The 13,906-nt window shown below is 40.9% G+C and overlaps 1 long non-coding RNA gene across 1 annotated transcript; it reads left to right on the top strand.

Moving 5' to 3' along the window:
* The first annotated feature begins 1,723 nt into the window (after positions 1-1,723).
* LOC135969502 (uncharacterized) lies at positions 1,724-2,363 on the top strand. Its single transcript, XR_010584764.2, has 2 exons — positions 1,724-1,852; positions 2,213-2,363. It is a non-coding gene; the product is annotated as an uncharacterized lncRNA (long non-coding RNA).
* The last annotated feature ends 11,543 nt before the right edge of the window (positions 2,364-13,906 follow it).

The raw sequence follows: 13,906 nt of genomic DNA, 5'->3' as shown, positions 1-13,906 counted from the left end.
CCTCAAAATATTCTATTAAAATGTAAAACATGTATCATTATTTTGAGATCAATGCATGGCAGCCAGACTCATAAGATCATGTGAATTTAATAGGAAATTGTTTTGTCTAATTTTTCCTCAATTAAGAGGAAAAGGTTTTTTGTTTTTAATTAAGAAAACTGAAAGGAATATTTATAACAACTATGACACATTCTTAGTGTCAATAACACATGTAAACAACTCCTGTAATTCTATAAGATTGTTTAACACTTAAACAAATTGGCTCCAAAAATGAAATTTGTTTCTTTCTTATCCAAAGGAAGAAATACAAATTTTTATCAAGTCTGTGTAAGTGCACTAAGTAAATTCAACGTAAAACAATGAAATCCACATTTCACCTATTGAATAAGTAGAGATTTTTATAATTTTTAATATTTAATGTGGGTGAGTGTAACAATAGACAACCTTTGTGGAAAATGATTTACTAATATGCATAAAGACCCTTCAACAATATGCTCTCTGTGGGAAATTCATTATGGCCACAAATCCTTTGACACATCCCCCAGAAAGAGGTGTGGCCTATTTTAACCACACTCTGGAATTTGGCCTGTGACCACTTTGAGCAATGGAGCATGGTGGAAGGGACTCTGCCAGTTCTGTGCCTAGCCTTTAAGAGAACTAGTAGCTTCCACTTCCTCCCTCCTGGAACCCAGTAGAGAAGCCTATCTGGAGGGCACTCGATGCCTCCAGCCACCAGCCGGCACCAGTTTGTCAGCTCTATCAGTGAGCAACCTTGGAAGTGGGTCTCCAGCCCCAGTGAAGTCATCACTTCAGCTAACATTATGTGGAACAGAAACAAATTGTCCCCAAAGAGCCCTTCCCAGATTGCAAAATTGTGAGCAAATAAATTATTACTGTTGTTTTCAGTCACTAAGTTTTAAGGTAGTTTGTTACACCACAATAAATAAATAAGACTGTCCCAATAATTTTCCTCCCAGGAATTCAAACTCAGGTATTAGTTAGAAATGCAGACAAAAGCTCACATTCAAAAGCATTTCTTGCAAAGAAGCTTAGGCAAACTTTATTGTCTAAATTAGGAAAATAATTATGTAGATCACAGTACATCCATTATGAAAGCAATTTAAATGTTAGCAATTTGGGAAAATACTTAAGACATATTTTTAAGTGGAAAAAATTATATAAAGAGCTATGCATATCAAAGGGAAAAAATTAAGTTATGAGTGGTTATTTCTGGGCAATAAGATTATGGGTGATTTTATTCTGATCTTCACATTTTTGTGATAACGGTATAATCAGAAAAAAAAAATAACGTTAAAAATAAGAAAAACTACCAACTTGCAAACTATGTTCATAGGTCAAATAAACATTAAAAACATTGTTTTATTTTAACTATACTTTCGAACTCCTTTTTATAAAAACCATTTTACCAAGGCATTCAGCAGTATCAATGTTGAATTGTGTGCTGTTTCTCATAATTGACATGCTGATATGCAGTTATATTGCAGTTTTAAAAGTCAGCAGGAGATAAACCTATTAGCAAAGAGCTTCTATAATCCATAAACTAGATATAAAAATCCTGAATAATTAAGCAGTTCCAATGATGTGTCAAAAAAGTGAAAAAATTGAAGAAAGGGCTTCAAGAAAAAAATCACACTAACATCATTAAAAACCTATTCTGGCTAGGACCCCTCTGACACACCATGTGCCTCAATCCTCTCAACAGCCTTGTGAGGAAAATGTTCTCCCCACTGTACAGATGTGGAAGCTTCAGACCTGACCAAAGTTTATACAGCCTGCACCTGGGAGTCCGTCGCCGTACACTCCCTCCACTGTACCCTCTCTCTGCACAAAGGTCAGTGGTTCAACATGTTTTTATGGTGAAAAAAAATTATCAAACATGTGGGCTATTTGAAAAAGCCTTTCTTTTATTCTAACACAGTTAAGTAAAATATATGTAATTGGACTTTTCAATCCTCTTAGCTACATCATTTTCTACTAACAGAACCTGAAGAGGTGCTCAAAGGTATTGGGAGGAGGGGGATCAACTTATAAAGTAGGGTAGTTCCTGATGCAGCTCCCTCCTCACTGTCCTGTCTTCCATGCATCTCTATGTGGCCCCATCCTTAGCATTACTGAGGTTTTTAGGAAGTGGAAAGCTGGCTGTGGTTGTTGGATTTATTCACTATTCATATTGGTTTTGTTTTATTTGCAGTAAGCCATATCCAACCAAGATATGAAGGGTCAGTACCACACAGAGTCCCCACAGGACATTTGACTGGAGACAATGAAGAGCCAGATCTTAATCAAGTCCAGTGTATCTTTTTAAATTAAAGAATGTCAAATAATAAAAATAACAATAACAGCCAAGATTTTCATAGTGTCTGTATGTATCAGCTCTGTGCTATGCATTTTATCTGTGAACATTATCCTCCTTAATTCTCCTCCTTCTTAATAGGTAGCTATTATTTTTTATCTTCATTTTACAGATGGAGCTGAGAACTCAGACCCCAGGTAGATGGTGGTCAGGGTATGAACTGTTTGTCTGATCTCAGTGCATGCTCCTAATCGCCGTGCTATTGTGGCCACATGGGCTGCAGTAGTCAGGGCTGAGGATTCAGAGGATCCTGCTTCTTTCCTCTTCTGCCAGCTCCAGAGGGAACCCTGAATACAAGCAAGGGGAGAAAGGCTGCAGCAGGGAGAGTGGAGAAATGGGAACCCTCATCTTGCAAGGCCAAGCTGGAGGGTGGCTTTTCCTTTTTTTTTTTTTTTTTTTTTTTTTTTTGAAACGGAGTCTCGCTCTGTCACCCAGGCTGGAGTGCAGTGGCCGGATCTCAGCTCACCGCAAGCTCCGCCTCCCGGGTTTACGCCATTCTCCTGCCTCAGCCTCCCGAGTAGCTGGGACTACAGGCGCCTGCCACCTCGCCCGGCTAAGTTTTTTGTATTTTTAGTAGAGACGGGATTTCACTGTGTTAGCCAGGATGGTCTGGATCTCCTGACCTCGTGATCCGCCCGTCTCGGCCTCCCAAAGTGCTGGGATTACAGGCTTGAGCCACCGCGCCCGGCCAGAGGGTGGCTTTTTCAAAAGCCAAGGCTACTTTCTTCCCAGGTCCAAGCTACTTAGTACACTGCAGTTTCTTTTAAATTGTGTTTGTATTCACCCATCACTCCCCATTTCTAACAGGATATAAGGTAGTTATAACCACCTTGTAGATTGCACCGTTGCACTCCAGCCTGGGCAAAAGAGTGAGACTCTGTCTCAAAAAAACAAACAAACAAAAAATTATGTAACCCTGCTCATTTTTCCTTTAAAAAAAAACTCATGTCTGCCTTTATCTCCCTCAATGCACAATAGTTTACCATGGCAGTTATATTCCCATTGCAATGCTCTGTTTCCAAATAAATACCGTTTTTTCTTAGAGAGCCTCTCTGTTATTTAGGCTGACAGCTCTAATGTCATTTTCTCAGCAATGCTTTTCCATACAACAATATTTAAAACTGAAAAGTTTTTCCTACTTGCTTTCCCATACAAGCAGCCTACATCCCCTTCCCTGATTTTTCTCCACAGTCTTTCTCATGCTCAAATCACCAGTTACTTTCTGCCCTTTGTTTTCTCTTTATCTGTCTCCCCTTAATGAGCGCAAGTTTCCGTATTATTCATTGCTCTATTCCCAACAGCTAGAACAGAGCATGACAAAGTAGATACTCAATAAATGCATTAAGTGAATTAATTAATTGAACAACAAACTCATCACTTTACAATTGCAAGATCCCCTCAAAACACTTGTAAAGGTAAGACAGTCAGTCAAAAGATAAGCCAGCAAGTTGGCTGGACTTTTCAGTCGTCTGGTATTCAGGAAATATTCAGGAAATATTTTGAAAGTCTTAAAAAATTATGTGGTGACAAATATAATTCTATTGAGATTTTAGGTGACTGTACCCTTTTATACTTTTTTTTTTTTTGAGATAGAGTTTTACTCTTGTTGCCCAGGCTCCATTGCTCCAGCCTGGGCTGGAGTGCAATGGCGCGATCTCCAGTACTGCAACCTCTGCCTCCCGGATTCAAGCGATTCTCCTGTCTCAGCCTCCCAAGTAGCTGGGATTACAGGCATGTGCCACCTCACCCGGCTAATTTTGTATTTTTTATAGAGATGGAGTTTCACTATGTTGGTTAGGCTGGTCTCGATTCACCCGCCTCAGCCTCCCAAAGTGCTGGGATTACAGGCATGAACCACTGCACCCAGCCCCTTTTATACTCTTTAAGCAAGTTTAGAATTAGTGATTATCAGTCACTTATAGAAGGGGCACAGTTTGAAGAAACAGACAAAATGCAGAAGAAGAGGTAAAGCATTACTGGAATTAAATCGCCACTGTTAATTCCTAATGCAGTTGGTCCAAATAAATCACAAGTTTTATTATTCAGCTCTCTTCTGTTGGCAAAGTAAAGGCAAGAAAGACAGTTATTGATGAGCACATCTTCCTTCATGCCTCAAGAAACTCAAAATTCCATGCCTCCTAACACAAGTGCAAGAATGGAATGTGCAGAACCTGGGGAGGTGTGTGCTCTGAGGAGAGACACCAGGAGACACAGGGCTCCATCTAGTACCAACAGGTGCATGCCTGCAGTCTCAGTGGTGAGATGACGTCTTTTTAAACATTTCAATCTCAGTGATGAGAGGTTGTCTTTTCAACCAGTGAAAGGTAATCTAGCAGAACAGAAAACATTCCACAGAAAGGACAATGCAGGCAGACAGCGTGAGTCAGACCCCAGGTGGAGCTGGGAAACTTGCCCAGACCCAAAGGCCTATCTACCTGTACCATCCAAATGTGGCAAAATGCCAGCCTTGCATCTGAGGCAACCACTTTTGTGCACCACTCCTTGCCACACAATAGGGTCTGGGGAGCTCTTGACTTTCCCGTACTCAACTATGACGGCTGGGAATATTTTCATGATAAATGAGATTTCTTCATTCGGTATTCAGAAAGAAAAAGTTGAATTGACTAAGGCCAAGATGGTATTCTTCTGAGTATTCCACTGTTGTCCTTAGCTTTGTTCACATTAATTGTAGCCTGGGCACAGACTTCACTGTGGTTTCTGGCATGGGAGGTGACTATATGACACGGAATGCTGGCTGTGAATGAGCCAGGATCTCTGAACCCTGCTTGCGCCCTGAGGCCCACAAGGCCTTCCCAAGCCTTTAGCTCACACTGACCCAACCCTCTTCTAGAAAAACCGGTACTCTGGTACTCTAGTCTTTGATTAAATGTAATCTCATCTTACTCCATTCTTTTTTTAAAAATGTGATTATTCTTTCACAGCTAGACTATAGGTTCCTTAAGGGGCAGGGACAACATTTTATGACTCTTTGTTTGCACCCACAGAACTATACACCATTGTCTGACCTAGCCTTGTATTTTTTTTCTCTTAGACACAGTTTTGCTCTGTCACCCAGGCTGAAGAGCAGTGGCACAATATTAGCCCAAAGCTGCCTTGACCTCTAGTGCTCAAGGAATCCTCCTGCCTCAGCCTTCTGAGTAGCTGGAACTACAGGTGCATGCCATCATGTCCCCAGCTAATTTTTTAATTATTTGTGGAGGCCAGGTCTTGCTATGCTGCCCAGGCTGGGCTTGAAGTCCTGAGCACAAGCAATTCTCCTGCCTCAGCCTTCCAAAGTGCTGGGATTACAGGCACAAGCCACCATGCCTGACCATAGCCCTGTCTCTTTAAGTAAGCCCAGCAATTGAAGAACAGAGAGCTCTGGACATCCCAGGTCTTGTTCTTTTTACCACTAAACTCTTGGATTCACTAACTACCTAATTCTTAATCTCCAGCTTCTCCTACAACTCCAAGCTTCATCCTTGTCCAATATTGCCTCTAAACTTAGAAATTTGCCCCTCACTATTCATCCCACTGGATCTGAAATGGACTTGGCTTTTTTGGTTTGGCCTCCTGTTGCCCCCTGGCTCTATCCATTCTGGGTACCTACTCCAGGAGATCAAGCCTACACTCACAAGACCCAACCTGTGATTAGCCAGATGCACAAGGCCACCACTGAGATCATCTGTGGTTCCTGTTGGAGAGAACTGAAAAAACTGGACATGCTACAATAATCACGAGTGCAATCAGAAGGAGGACATAATTCTGCCATGCTACCTGCTGCTTCTCCCACCACCAGCAGCCCTTTCCCCTGGGTGTTCATTCACCTCTCGGGTAAGCAAGAACGAATAGTCTGATTTGGCTCACCATCACCTGAAGCAGCATTTGATTTATCAGGGAAAGCATAAGTGAATTGAGGAACCAAGACATGAAAGTGAAAAAGACTGAAAGCTCCCTGAAGGCAAGAATTACGTGTGTCTTATTCACAATTGCATCTTCAGGACATGCCAGTGTCTAACCCGTTAGTAGGTTCTCAATAAATTTGTGGAAATAATTAGAGTGTCTGTCTTTGATCTCCATCATACTGTTTTTTTGAGGGAATTAAGTCAATAAATATGTGTTATTCACATAGGCAGACACATTTTAGATGCTTGTGTGTTAAGTTTCACTACTGATGTAGATAAAATGCTAGTTTCACTATCGATGTAGATAAAATGCTATGGCACTTGCACTCCAGCCTGGGCAACAAGAGTGAAACACTGTCTTAAAAAAAAAAAATGCTATGGCACACAGACAGCACCTTATGGAGTCAATTATTCTGTTCAAATTGGGAGACTACAGGGGAAAAAGTGACATTTGAGCTGGGCCTTGAAATAGGAAGCAGCATTTCAAAGGAAAGTATAATGATGAGAATGAAATTGGCCTCACAATTAAGACTCCTTGAGGGACAGCCTCCTCCTCAGAAAAGAGCTGCTGGTGCCCCTCTGGCAAACAGAGCTGATTGCTGACAACAGTCCTCTATCACAGATGCTCCACAACACACTGGAGATGCCCAAGAAGAACCCCACGGACATAGATGGGGAGCAGCCTGGAAGATGCCTCAGAACACTGGTCAGTTCTAGGGCTCCCTCAAGGAGTTCTGGGCTATTCTTGGTGGACCCTGGGGATTTAAGTCTGACTATGTGAGTCAGAATGCAGATGGAAATGTCTGGTGCCTTAGAAAGGGCCTGGAACCAGCTGGGTGTGGTTGTTCTCACATGTAATCCCAGTACTTTGTGCAAATTACTTGAGGCCAGGAGTTCCAGACGAGCCTGGGCAACATGGCAAAACCCCATCTCTACTAAAAATACCCAAAGTAGCCGAGTGTGGTGGCACGTGCCTGTAGTTCCAGCTACTCAGGAGGCTGAGGCACAAGAATCGCTTCAACTTGAGAGCTGGAGGTTGCAGTGAGCTGAGATACCACCACTGCACTCCAGTCTGGGCAACAGAGCGAGGTTCCGTTCTCAAAAAACAAACAAACAAAAAACCTGGAACCACCTGAGCCTTTGGTGTGGCTGGCTCTCATGGTCATTCCAGGCAAGGATCTCCGTGGTAACTTTGCCAGCTCCGGAGGCCACCAGAGAAGAGAGCTTCCCTGGAGATCCAGGCTATTCTACACAAATGGTTGTAGACATTAACTAGGGAACACCTTCTTACCTGCAGCCATCTATTTAATCTCTAGGATATAGGCTGGGATGAAAAAGTCCCAAATGGGAAGAAAAAGTCCATGACCAGTAAGGAAGCTATGAGAATACATTAGAGCCATCAGTCATGTCTCTCCACTATTTCAAAGAGATAATAGCAACACTGCTAGGCAGGAGTCTAGCTATGCAAAATTAAAGAGGAAGTGAGGTTCCAGGCAGCACTAAATTCAGTTGACCTGAAGACCCTGGGGAAGTACCCCATGTTGTGAATCAGGTTGCCTAGACCCCAGTTGCTTAGACCCCACAGACATTATTTGTCTGTGGACAAATAATGATGTTTTGATTAAATAAATATTATTGATAGAATATTATCATAACAGAGGAAATAATCCATTTGCAAAAAAAAAAAAAAAAAGAACTTCATTTAAACTGCATCATAAGCCAGAATTAATTAGTAACTACAACATCTTAAATAGCACAGAAGTTTCCATTTTCTTTTTTTTTTTTTTTTTTTGAGACGGAGTCTCACGCTATTGCCCAGGCTGGAGTGCAGTGGCGCGATCTCGGCTCACTGCAAGCTCCGCCTCCTGGGTTCACGCCATTCTCCTGCCTCAGCCTCCTGAGTAGCTAGGACTACAGGCGCCCGCCACCGCGCCCGGCTAATTTTTTGTATTTTTAGTAGAGACGGGGTTTCACTGCGGTCTCGATCTCCTGACCTTGTGATCCGCCCGCCTCGGCCTCCCAAAGTGCTGGGATTACAGGCTTGAGCCACCGCGCCCGGCCAGAAGTTTCCATTTTCAAGATACTTTACCATTTGTCATTGTATATAATATTCATAATCCCTATTGAGGTAGACAGGAAAACAGGTAAGACAGAGAGGCTAACTACATTTCCAGGTTTCACAGCAAAGCAGAAGGCAAGCCCGAGAAAGCCTGATTCCCAATCCTGAGGTTTTCTAATCCTGGTCGAGCATAATCACTGGGAAAATCTCTATGATCACTGCTTTTATTTAGCCATCTCCAGATTTCATCTGTCAGGTGCTTCCATTTGACTTTCTTCGGTAACAAAATGCTATAGCTGACTATTTAGCATTTAAAGCACTTAACGGTTTTTGTTTTGTTTTGTTTTTGTTTTTTTTAGACAAAGTCTTGCTCTGTCACCCAGGCTGGAGAGCAGTGGAGCGATCTAGGCTCACTGCAGCTTCCACCTTCCAAGTGCAAGCAATTCTCCTGCCTCAGCCTCCAAAGCAGCTGGGATTACAGGTGCAAGCAACAGCGCCTGGCTAATTTTTTTTTTTTTTTTTTTTTTGGTTGAGACTGGGTTTCACCATGTTTCCCGGGCTGATCTTGAACTCCCGGGCTCAAACGATCTGCCCACCTCAGCCTCCCAAAGTGCCAGAATTACACGCATGAGCCACCGCACCCAGCCTATTTCTTTTCTTTATGATGCATGTTCCCTGTTGCGTGTAGTAAGAGGAATGTAAAGCAAACTATCTTTATATTAATTTTAAGAAAAACACTTAGTTTCAGGAGTGTATGTGCAGGTTTGTAATATAGGTAAATTGTGTGTTGCAGGAGTTTGCTGTACAGATTATTTCATCACCTAGTAATAAGCATGGTATCCAAGGTAGTTTTTTGATCTTCACCTGCTTCCCACTGTCCACCCTCAAGTAGGTCCCAGTGCCTATTGTTCCCTTCTTTGTGTCCATATATACTTAATGTTTAGCTCCCACTTATAGGTGAGAACACACAGCATTTGGTTTTCAGTTCCTGTGTTAGTTTTCTTAGAATAATGGTCTCCAGCTCCAACCATGTTGCTGTAAAGGACATGATCTTATTCATTTTTATGGCTGCATAGTATTCCATATGTATATGTACCACATTTTCTTTATCCAGGCTACTGTTGATGGGCATCTGGGTTGATTTCATGTCTTTGTCATTGTGAATAGTGCTGCAATGAACATATGTATGCATGTGTCTTTATGGTAGAATGATTTATATTCCTTTGGGTATATACCCAATAATGGGATTGCTAGGTTGAATGGTAGTTCCGTTTTAAGTTCTTTGAGAAATCACCAATCTGCTTTGCATGGGGGCTCATCTAATTTACATTCCCACCAGTTGTGTATAAGTGTTCCCTTTTTCCTACAACCTTATCAGCATCTGTTATTTTTTGACCTTTTAATAATAGTCATTCTGACTGGTGGAAAATGAAATCTATCTCATTGTGGTTTTGATTTGCATTTCTCTAGTGATTAGTGATGTTAAACATTTTTTCATATACTTGTTGGCCATTTGTTATGTCTTCTTTTGAAAAGTGTTCATGCCCTTTGCCCACTGTTTAATGGAGTTGCTTGCTTTTTGCTTGTTAATTTGTTTAAGTTCCTTTTAGATCCTGAATGAGACCTTTGTCAGATTCATAGTTTGCAAATACTTTCCCCCATTCTGTGAATTATCTGTTTACTCTGTTGATTGTTTCTTTTGCTGTGCAGAAGCCCTTTAGTATAACTAGGTGCCATTTACCAATTTTTGTTTTTGTTGCAATTGCTTTTGGCACCTTTATCATTAAATCTTTGCCAGGTCCTATGTCTGGAATGGTATTTACTAGGTTTTCTTCAAGAGTTTTTATAGTTTTAGGTTTTACATATACGTCTTTAATCCATCTTGAGTTAATTCTTGTATATGGTGAAAGGTAGGGATCCAGTTTCAATCTTCTGCATATGGCGAGCAAGCTATCCCAGCATGATTTATTAAATAGGGAGTCCTTTCCCTGTTGCTTGTTTTTGTTGACTTTGTCAAAGATCAGATGGTTGCAGGTGCGCAGCTTTATTTCTGGGCATTCTATTTGGTTCCATTGGTCTATGTGCCTATTTTTGTACAGTACCATGCCGTTTTGTTCACTGTAGACTTGTTACATAGTTTGAAGTTGGATAATGTGATCCTTCCAGCTTTGTTCTCTTTGTTTAGAATTTCTTTGGCTATTTGGTCTCTTTTTTGCTTCTATATGAATTTTAAATTAGAAAAAACTTTTTCTAATTCTGTAAAGAATGTCATTGGTAGTTTGACCGGAATCGCATTGAATCTGTAAATCGCTTTGGGCAATATGTCCATTTTAACAATATTGATTCTTCCTATCCATGAGCATGAAACATTTTTCCATTTGTCTGTGTCATCTCTGATTTCTTTCAGCAAGAAATTTTGTAATTTCTCGTTGTAGAGATATTTTACTCCCTGGTTAACTGTATTCCTGGGTATTTCATTCTTTTTGTGGCTATTGTGAATGAGACTGCATTCTTGATTTGGTTCTCAGCTTAGATGTTGTTGGTATATAGAAGTGCTACTGATTTTTGGCAGGGCACAGTGGCTCATGCCTATACTCCAAGAACCTTGGGAGGCTGACACAGGCAGAGCACTTGAGCTCAGGAGTTACAGACCAGCCTAGGCAACGTGGCAAAATCCCCATCTCTACCAAAAGATACAGAAATTAGCTGGGCTTGGTGATGCATGCCTGTAGTCCCAGCTACTTGGGAGGCTGAGTTGGGAGCATCACATGAGCCTGGGAGGCAAAGGTCGCCGTGAACTGAGATCGCACCACTGCATTCCAGCTTGGGTGACAGAGTGAGGCCCTGACTCAAAAAAAAAGAAGTTTAGATGTGCTACTGAATTTTGTACATTGTATAACAGGCTTTTAAATATTCCAAATCCCAATTTGTTTAATTGTAGAAACAATTCATCACAACTGAGGAGCAATTCATCACAACTGAGACTTATTCAAAATTCCATATATTCCCTTATTTTAAGGAATCAGGAAAAATACCAGAGTTTTTAATCTGTTCGTGGTTATATGGGGAGTGCCCAGTGCCCAACCCTACACATGCATGCCCTCCATAGACACACACCCACTTGGCCGCAGTATTTCCCCTATGGTCTCACTCTCCTCACTTCACCCACATGCTCATCACTACCTCAAGCCGTGACATGTTCCACCCTTCTCCACCACTGTTCCACTTGTAGCTTTGCCTTGACTCTGGTTTCTGTTAATTAGTTAGGACAAGCTTGAAAAGAAGCATTGGTCCACATTTTGGATGAGTAATAAGTTTACACTAAAATCAGAGGGACAAATGGAAAACCTAGCAAATAAGTTAAACTTAGCAGCAGGCATCAAATAAAACTGTTCTGTTGTTGAATAAATTTAGCTGGGTTAGGAAAATTCTCCAGTTTCTTTACTTAGAATAACAATTTCTAGCCCTAACAAACCCAACATACATTTTTTGTAAACATTTCACACTTTGGGAAATGTTGGTATTGATCATTATTAAAGTGTATTCAATAGTGAAGGCATACAGAGTTTCCATCACAAGTGAACAGCTAGAAGGTCGTGGAGACATGTGTTCCACGGATGGAAAGCCTGATACTTGCTTGGGTCTCTCAATGCACCAGCAGTACAGAAATGTAACACCACCTCCTTTACCATCCTGAAACAAAATTCATAGATATGTCCTACACAAACATAATTTCCAGAAAGGCTGACAACAACATAATGTGTATTTTAATATGCAAATGCTTGTTCATGTATAAACCAAAAAACAAGTAGTCATATGCTTGCATCTACATGTGGAATAACTGTGAATGTGACAGCTTACAAACACAGGCTACACAGTTGTGCTATAACAGCTACTCAAATACAACCGGTGGTGTCTGTTCACGATATGCCTTTCTGAAATAAGAAACAATTTTTGCAAAGCTCCAAACAAAACAAAATACACACAGCTACTTGGGAGGCTGAGGCAGGAGGATCACTTGAGGTCAGGAGTTTGAGGCCACAGTGCACTACTATTACACCTGTGAATAACCATTGCAATTCAGCCTAGACACCATAACATAACCATGTCTTTTATTATTATTATTAATATTTCAATAGTTTTGGGGGAACAGGTGGTGTTTGATTACATGGATAAGTTCTTTAGTGGTGGTTTCTGAGATTTTGGTGCACCCATCACCCAACTAGTGTACACTGTACCCAATGTGTAGTCTTTCCTCTCGCCCCCCCCTTTCCCCTGAGTCCCCAAGGTCCACTGTATCATTCTTACGCCTTTGTGTCCTCATAGATTAGCTCCCACTTATAAGTGAGAACATACGATGTTTGTTATTCCTGAGTTACTTCACTTAGAATAATGGTGTCCAATTCGATCGGGAATGCAAATGACTTTTTTTTTGGTTGAGTAGTATTCCATGGTATATATATACCACGTTTTCTTTATCCACTTGATTGATGGGCATTTGAGCTGATTCCATATTTTTGCAGTTGTGAATTGTGCTACTATAAACATGTATGTTTAAGTGTCTTTTTCATATAATTGTTTCTTTTCCTCTGGGTAGATACCCAGTAGTGGGGTTGCCGATCTACTTTTAGTTCTGGTTTTTTTTTGTTTTTTTTTTTTTTTTTTTGGTAGAGTCTTGCTGTGTCACCCAGACTGGAGTACAGTAGTGTGATCTTGGTTCACTGCAACCTCCACTCCTGGGTTCAAGTGATTCTCCTGTGTCAGCCTCCTGAGTAGCTGGGATTATAGTCACACACCACTATGCCCAGCTAATTTTTGTATTTTTGGTAGAGATGGGGTTTCACCATGTTGGCCAGGCTGGTCTCGAACTCATAACCTCAAGTGATCTGCTTGTCTCAGCCTTCCAAAGTGCTAAGATTACAGCGTGAGCCACCACACCCAGCCTACTTTTAGTTCCTTAAGGAATCTCCATACTGTTTTCCACTGTGGTTGTACTAGTTTATGTTGCTGCCAGCAGTGTAAAACTGTTCCCCTTTCACCACATCCATGTCGACATCTATTATTTTCTTAATTTTTTAATTATGGTCATTCTTGCAGGAGTGAGGTGGTATCTCATTGTGGTTTTGGTTTGCATTTCCCTGATAGTTAGTAATGTTGAGCATTTTGTACATGTTTGTTGGCCATTGTATATCTTCTTTTGAGAATTGTCTATTCATGTCCTTAGCCCACTTTTTGATGGGATTCTTTGCTTTTTTTCTTGCTGATTTGTTTGAGTTCCTTGTAGATGCTGGATATTAGTCCTTTGTCAGATGCATAGTTTGCAAAGATTTTCCCCTCACTCTGTGGATTGTCTGTTTACTATGCTGATTACTTATTTTGCTATGCAGAAGGTTTTCGGTTTAATTAAGTCACATCAATTTATCTTTGTTTTTATTGCATTTGCTTTTGGGTTCTTGGTCATTAAGTCTTTGCCTGAGCCAATGTCTAGAAGGGTTTTTCTAACATTATCTTCTAGAATTTTTATGGTTTCAGGTCTTAGATTTGAGTCTTTGATGCATCTTGAGTTGA

This window comes from Macaca fascicularis, chromosome 2 (assembly GCF_037993035.2).
Source record: "Macaca fascicularis isolate 582-1 chromosome 2, T2T-MFA8v1.1".
Lineage (NCBI taxonomy): Eukaryota > Metazoa > Chordata > Mammalia > Primates > Cercopithecidae > Macaca > Macaca fascicularis.
The sequence above is the reverse complement of the archived record's forward strand: the minus strand, read 5'-3'. Positions and strand labels throughout refer to the sequence as shown.